Source organism: Rhinolophus sinicus, linkage group LG06 (assembly GCF_036562045.2).
Source record: "Rhinolophus sinicus isolate RSC01 linkage group LG06, ASM3656204v1, whole genome shotgun sequence".
NCBI classification, from domain to species: domain Eukaryota; kingdom Metazoa; phylum Chordata; class Mammalia; order Chiroptera; family Rhinolophidae; genus Rhinolophus; species Rhinolophus sinicus.
The window spans coordinates 103,857,179-103,865,901 of NC_133756.1; the positions used below are offsets into that span (position 1 = coordinate 103,857,179).

The window sequence follows — 8,723 nt, forward strand, 5'->3', positions numbered from 1 at the left end:
TACCAAACATTCAAGGGAAAAATAAGTCCAATCTTACACGAGTTTGAAATTTTAAAAGAGGGTACATTCCCCTATGCTTTTAAGAGATTAGCAAAACTTTGAAACCAAAACCTGACCAGGAGAGTATGACAAAAGAGAGTTATAGGTGAGTTGATTCATGAAATTGGATGTAAAGAAAAATAAGCAAAACATATAATGGATAAAATAGTATTACCAAATTGGTTTATATCAAGAATGAGAGATTGGTTTAATAGAATACCAATTTAATATTATGGAATATCAATTCATATTGTTATCTCAATAACTGCAGGAAAAGCATATGATAAAATTATTTTTCCAATCACATTAGTAAATTTACATTATTCATGATTTTTCCTCCTAAAACTTCTGAGATTAAAAGAGAACTTCATCCTGGTAAATAATATTCTGACAAGGAATAACCACAAAAATCTTCAGTAAACATCGTACCTAATAATCATACCTAGTAATTAAAAGCTTTTCCTTTGAGATCTGGAACAGCACAACGATGCTGCTATCCATACTTCCATCTAACTTTGTGTTGGAAGTCCTCGTGAGAACAGTTAAACAAACAAGAAAAATGGATAAAAAATATAGAGATTTTTAAGGACTGAAAATTATCATTATTCACAGGTACATGAATATATGCACTGAAACTCCAAAAGAATCTGCAGAGGAATTATTATTATTAATAGGAAGGATTAGTAAGCTAGCTGGATATAAAAATCCACTTATAAACTCAGTACATGACAGCAGTGGAACTAGAGAACAGCCCTGCTGTCTATTAATAACAGAATGGATAAATAAATTATGCTACAGTCATACAATGGTTTATATATAGCAATAAAAATGAATGAATTATAGATACATGCAAGTTTGTGGACAAATTTTACAAGCATGATATTGAATAAAGAAACAAGACACAGAAGAATCATAACATATATTACGATTCTGTTTACATGCAATTTAAAACCAGACATAAATTATGCTACGTTAAAGAAGCCAGTAGATGCTTTGTGGTTCCATTTATATATAAAAGTCTACCACAAGCCACACTAAGCCATAGCGATAGAAAGGAGATTTGTGGTAGCCTGGGACTGAGACTGGGGGATTTACTGCAAAGGGACACAAGGAAACTTTTTGAGGTAATGGAAATTCTAGATTTTTTTTGTTTGTTTCTCATTTATATATTTATTTTTCAGAAAAGTAGAAAGACATCATTTTTGTTCAGTTATGTATACAGAGTGATTTTGGTGGTAATTTTAGCAGTGGAAATTCTGCATCATGTTTGGGGAGGTGGTAACATAGATGTATATGCATTTGTAAAACTCACTACACTGCACTCTTTAACTATTGCATTTTATTGTACATAAATCAGGCCACAATATGAATGATAAAGCAAATTTTAAAATAGGCCCAGTGGTAAAACTACAAGGAAAAGTAAGAAAATGATTATTCCCAAAGCCAGGCCAGTGGTTTCTTTTGGCAGGAGAAATACATAGGAGAAATACTACAATCTTGGCAATATTCTAGTTCTTGGCCTGAGTAGTGGCTGTATCAGTTTGATTTTATAGTTTTTGGTAAACTGTAAATATATGTTTCATGTACATTGTGTGTGTGTGTGTGTGTGTGTGTGTGTGTGTATTTCACAATAAAATTCTTTTAAAAAGGAGACAAAATTAAATCCATAAAAGATTGTTTCCCTCTTTTGTATTCATGAAATGGAAAATCATGAAGCACTCCTCATTACCAGTCCCAGTTAGGGAAGAAGGACAGTGAACAGACCACATTAACAGTGACCATTTGGTGGAAGATCTTAAACACATTTCTTTAAAACAATTTATGCCAAATGCCTTATCTCAAAACAGTGTTTTGTTGCATAAAATTTCCCTCTGATGTGTAAGTATGGGATTGTAATCTCTTGACTACAAGAGAAATTTCTCTGGATTTTGGAGACTCAAGTTAAGAGAGGTTTAACACCCCTATAAAGTCAACTAGATATTTTTGGATTATGGTTTGATGGTCAGATGTATACTTTTCAGATAAGTTTTTTCCTTCATGCATTTGGTTTTGATGGTTCTCATGTTTACATTCCCAGAAAATTGCCATATGTTTTCCTGGAAGTTAGTTGGTGATTTTATCAATCAGGATAAGTTAGATTACGCTGTGGTAATAAAAAAAAAAAGGCAAAGGATTCATAGGACACACGTTTATTGCTCAGAGGATTAGTAGGACGCACGTTTATTGCTCAGTTATGCCATGTCCCCTTTTGCTTGAGGTGCCTCTGCAGACAGCTGTTGTCCACGTGGTACAAGTTTACTATGTTGGGGTGCTTCAGTCTCACGACACCTCATGTCAGTATGCAGTTCCATGGTCACCGGTGTAGGGAAGAGAGAGTTGCACAAATACTGGCAACAAAATGCTTCTACATGGAAGTGACCCAGGCCACACAAATCACAGGTTTATTCCTACCTTCAAGGGGCAAGGAAGTCCCATTCTCCCATATGCCCAGAAGGAGAGGAGAACTGATACATTTATGAGCAGCCGACTGTCCATCACAGCTGCCTATCAGAATTAGGCCATTTGTTCAGCAGATTGTTAAGCACTGGTAAGGAGCCAGGTATTATGGTAGGTATAGAAAATGTGAATAAGACATAGGCTCTGCCCTTCTGCATGATGGTGTCATGTGGTAATTGCAATATAAAAACCTAGATGGGTACAGTCATGACCTAGAAGAGAGAACACTCAGCACCATCGGGGACAGAAAGAGAGACTTCTTACATGAAGTGACACTTAAGCCAGGGTTTCAAAGTTAAGTAGGAGTTTATCAGGCAGAAGGGATGGGGAAATGGGAAAGATAATTCAGGGAGTGAGACAGGCATGTATGAAGGCACAGAGAGTTATCTTATATGCTCTCCTCAAATCCCCAGGAATTAGACATTTATCACTCTCCCAATATTATAGATAAGGAAACTGAGGCACAAAGAAGTAAATGATTTTCTCAGGTCACATACCTAATGTAAGGCAGTTGTAGGCCTCAAGTCTTTTAACTTCAAATTCTCTGTTGTAAACACCTGTCATTATCATCCAAATAAAAGACACACTTTAAAGTAATGGCTGTATGTAATTCATTCAACATATTTTGATCATATTAATACCTGGCATAAATGAGTGTTCAGTAAAGATGGTAAAATGTAAAGTTCTAGATGACTCTGCCTTCTATGCACAAAGTATTTCTGCTCCCTGTGGGCAGAAATCGTGTTTCTTTCTTTTTTTATTGAGGTATAATTGACATATAGCATTATATTGGTTTCAGATGCACAATGTAATGATTTGATATTTGTATGTATTGCAAAATGGTCACCATAATAAGTCTAGTTAACATTTTTCACCATACATAGTTACACATTTTTTTCTTGTGATGAGAACTTTTAAGATTTACTTTCTGAGACATTTTCAAATAAGCAATACAGTATCATTAACTATAGTCAACATGCTGTACTTTACATCCCCATGGCTTACTTATTTTATAACTGGAAATTTGTAACTTTTGTGTCTCTTTTTTATCATCATTTCTCTGGTTTCAAGTATAGTATCTGATACATTATAGGTTCTCTTAGAAACATTTATTGGTGGAAGGAAGGAAGAGAGGGAGGTAGGGAAAGAGAAGGAAGGAAGGAAGGAAGGAAGGAAGGAAGGAAGGAAGGAAGGAAGGAAGGAAGGAAGGAAGGAAGGAAGGAAGGAAGGAAGGAAGGAAGGAAAAAAAAATCTCCAAGTCTCTATCCTTAAACCAATGGAAAAATTCCCCTGATCTATTTGATCACTAAAATTATCTTTTAATTTCCATTTAAAGAACTACCAGTTTGTGTGTGTTTTTCATTATGGCATAGAACAGTTAGGACATAGTAGAGTGGCTCACGGGAGAAGAGCCCAGTTCAGTGCTTTGAATAGGATAGGTGTTCTCAAAGCGTGGGTTGAATGACTGAATGGCAAAATCATGTCTGTCATTATTCATCTGAAACTATACATCTGTGTGGTTTAAACCTTCAGAGACTAGAGATTTATTACACATTAGCGATTACTGCAAACATTGGACATTAATGGGGCATGAGAGATTGCTCCAGACTTTAGTGATCTCAGGAGTTTAGTAAACACTGCAAGCTCTTCAGTCAGTATTGAAAGGTCTGATGGGGCCACAGCAAGGCCTGATTTAGAGAAATTCTGGCTCTGCACCAGTGGTAGGTCTGCCCTTTTCACTGTGGAAAAAAATCCAAAAGACAATTTGGGGTGATTGCACACCTGTACTTATCCCAGTGCTTTGTCAAGTTGCTCCAGTCAGTCACCTTAAGATTAACCATTTTTTAATTATTATTATTAGTTTCAGGTATACAAAACAATGTAATAGTTGACATGTACACCCCTCACAAAGTGATAACCTCCCTCCTGCCAATTACTACCCCTCTGACGTTGTATATAGCTTTTACAGTTCCACTGACTCTGTTCCCTATGCTGTACTCCACATCCTGTGACTATATATATATATATATAATTATAATTGACATTCATTATTATTCAGCTTCAGCTTCAGGTGTACACTGCAGTGGTCAGGCACCTACACCATCCATGAAGTGGTCTCCCTAATAAAACAAGTGTCCATCGGATACCCTATAACATCTTTACAACATTATTGATTACATTCCCCAAACTGTCTTTCGTATCCACATAGCAATCTTGTGGAAGATTAGCCATTTTTGTGTGGTTCTTCAGACAGCCTTGTAGCTGAAAACATAGAGGCTAAAGGACCGCCTGTCTATCAGTCAGCAATGAGTGTTAAGAATTTACTATGCCCCAAAGAGTACATAAATCACTCTCTACAGTGGACACTAGAGAAATAACCATAAGGCATATTCTTTGTCTTAAAAAGGATGCAAACCAGATGGTCAAATATAAGAGAATAATAAAAGAAGTCTTGAATCAAGTATCAAATAATTGGACAATAGGTCTACAAGAAGGGAGAAGCCATAGGGTACCACGAGTATCCAGGAAGGCTTATTGGAGGAAGCAGCCCTTGAGATGTCTGGGTTTGGGCACTTACTCTTGCCTGTGGAGTCCTGTGATCCAGGTATCTTCATGTGAAATACAGTATTTCACCTCATGTGAAATGCACACATGTATTTTCTATGACCTCATGAAATTATTCACAGGCTGCTCACTCTGCCTAGAATATTTTTCCTCTACTTTTCTGCTTGGCTAAATCCCTCTTCATGGTTCAGTTCAAATATGGTTTCCTTTTCCAGAGCCTTCCCCTAGCTCCTCGCCACCTGGGTAAAAGTCACTCACCACCCCCCCCCCACCCCCTTTGCGCTGCCACAGCCTTTGTGTGTGTATCCAATGCAGCACTAACCACACTGTGGTGTAATAAATTGTTCATGTGTCTGTTTTCCCACTCCATGGTGCCAGGCAAGTCGTAAGTTTTCAATAAATATTGTTTGTATGGGTGGATGGGTAAATTAACTGGAGGAGAGCTTTCTAATGAGAGACCAGTGGGAGGTCTAGTAATATGGGACCAGACATTGAAGGACCTTTTTAAAGACCAGCCAAGGGAGGCAGGCAGGAAGAGAGGGAGGGAGGGAGGAAGGAAGGAAGGAAGGAAGGAAGGAAGGAAGGAAGGAAGGAAGGAAGAAGGGAGGGAGGGAGGGAGGGAGGGAGGGAGGGAGGGAGGGAGGGAGGGAGGGAGGGAGGATTGGAACTGGGGTTACTTTTTTTAGATGACCCCCAAAATAAAAGCCCTCCATAATCCCACTTTTCAGAAATATCTACTATAAACATTATTTGTGTTTCCCCAGGCATTTTTCTATTCATATAAATACAGTGGCCAATTTCCCTACAATTTATGTTGCCACTATTCATGTAGCAGAGTGCTGAAAAATCCAGTCACGCAATAAACATTTATTATGTGCTTAAGAATTGCTGTATTATGATAAACAAAATAGACATTATCCCTGCCTTCCATGGATTTTACAATATAATAGATAAAAAAGCATCTAAAAAATTATAAATTGTTAAGTAAATGATTAAAATGTGCCAAGATCCACCATTGCTGTGGATGTTTCAACAGAGGCATGATATGATGAAAGCTGTGTTTAGGACGATTAAGTTGGCAGCAGAATAGACTGAAAAAGAAAGATGTTACGAGGGAGCTGGGCATAGGTGATGGCAATGAGAATAGAGGGGGGGGAATGAAAGCAAGAAATAACTTCAAGCAAAATTTCTTAATCCGTGGACATGGACCCACATGGGGATACAAGGATAAACTTTAGGATTTTTGGACCCTCAGATTTGGACTTTATTTTTTTTCCTATGAATAGTAAGTTTTATAGGTTTCACTAACCTCGGTGTGAGCAATATAGCAGAGTGTTTTAATATCACTGACACTGGAGTTAGAAAATCTAGGCTCAAAAACCATCACTGTCATTTGGTAGCTTTGAAACCTTAGGCAAGTTACTTAACTTTCTGGAGACAACAAAACAACAAAACAACAGAATGCAAAGTGCCTATTACCCATTTATTTTATGCTAGAGGGGTCCATTACCCAAAAGATAAACACCAATACTTGAAAGAAAGAATAGACGAGGCTTGATGTCAGATTGATCATGAGAGTGGAGAGGAAGAAGACTGAGTAGAAGAAAAGGGATTCCAAGATTCTTCCGGGGTAGGAGATAAAATGGATTAAGATTTATTATGGAGGCATGAAGGACTCCTAAAATATTCCCTTGTGGGTGTCTAGTCCCTCTGCCTCGCACAGTTTTTAGAATACAAGGAGGGGTTAGATTTGCATTAGAAATTTTAGATCACTTTGCTGATTATCAAAAATGTTGACTCATTGTCATTGAATACTAAATGCAGATATTGGTTGAGCGGGACGGGGAGGAGAAGAACGCTGAGTGGGAGGATGGAGTTGGGCAAGAGGACCTCTAAGGATCTTCAAATTCTGAGCGTCCACAAGGAGGCACTGCTCACATCGTAGCTGATAAAATCATTACACTAACGTCAAGACGTTGTCTACAAATAGGAACATGCATATAGTTGCAAAGATACCCTGACAAGATTCAAAGATCACACAACTGGAAAACACGGGGGACAAGGCCGGGGATAAGAGCGACGGCCGCAGGACAGCCTGAAACGCCACCCCGCGGAGGTAGAACTTCAGGAAACTGCAGTGACTGGTAAGTGGCTGTCTTCCTCCCAAGCTTCAGCATTTCGGAGATTACGAACAAACAGCGGCGACACGGAATGTTCACGCAGTGGAAGCAGCAGCAGCGGCAGGAAAAGTTGTCAGCTAAGAAAAAACTTAAAAAAGAACGAGAGGCTCCACCAAAACCTGTACCCAAGACCATCGACAACCAGCGAGCGTGTGATGAAACCACAGGAGACCGACCCTAAGGGTGAAGAGGTTGCTTATGATGAAGCTACGGATGCACCTGCTTCTTACTTGAACCGACAAACTTCTCCCAAGGTTCTCATCACAACATCAGATAGACCTCATGGGAGAACAGTACGACGCTGTGAACAGCTCTCCACGGTTACACCAAACTCACGTGTTTGCTGCAGAACAGGGCTGGCTCTGAAAAAAAATTATTCCACAGTCCATCTCAAGAGATTTCACAGATCTGATGATTACTAATGAAGATAGTAAAACACCCAGTGGATTAATTCTGAGTCACTTGCCAAGTGGCCCACCTGCTCTGTTCGTCTGTGCAAAGAAATTAAAAGAAGAGGCAAAGACCCTACAGAACACATACCTGAAATAATTCTGAAGAATTTTACAACACGACGGGGTCATTCTGTTTGCATCTCTCTTTCCCTGCAACCCTCAGTTTATTGGACGGCAGCTTGCCGCATTTCACAATCAGCAGGATTATATCTTCTTCAGATTTCACAGAGACATATTCAAGTGTGAAAAGAAAGTGGGAATTCAGGAACTTAGACCACATTTTACCTTAAAATTATGATCTCTTCAGAAAGGAAACTTTGATTCTAAACATGGAGACTATGAAAGGGTCCATAAGCCCCGGGAAATGGATACAAGTAGAAGAAAATTCCATTTATAAAGAAAGTACTGAGGGAATCGAATTGGATTTTGGTGAACAGGCCAATCTTGAATTTGTGACAGAAGACCCTTTTAAAAATGGCATTTACTGATTTCATAAACCTTCTTTCATGTCTGGAGAAATTACCAAATGCCATGAACTGCCACTCACTATTTCTGTACGAAATACATATAAAAGTCATTTTGGTAAGAGTTTAAAAAACACACACACACACAAAGATCATACAATTTAAACCTTGTAGCTCATTGCCAGGTTGCACCATTTGTTACACTGGGCTACACTGGGAGTTAATATATTTATCTTACTATAGCTTTACTTTTTCCTTTTATGATTTTGATAAAAATTTAAACCATAGAAATATTGTAAAGTGACCGTTAAAATGATTTTTGTTACATTTCCTTCATTACTTAATATTTGTATATATCTTCTGTCTTACAAATAATGAAGTTATATTATTTTTGAGTTAAAAATTTTTTAATGCAGAAACCACAAAAAATGCAAGTGACCTGGGCCTCTCTTGTTTTCTAAGCAATTGTAGAGATCTGCTAAACCACTGTGATAAATGCAGTGAGGAGAGACACAGAGGGTGAGGAA

General features: G+C 38.1%; 1 pseudogene; it reads left to right on the forward strand.

The window, feature by feature from the left end:
* The first annotated feature begins 6,918 nt into the window (after window positions 1-6,918).
* LOC109450322 (ribosome production factor 1) lies at window positions 6,919-8,129 on the forward strand (annotated as a pseudogene).
* Window positions 8,130-8,723: the final 594 nt, after the last annotated feature.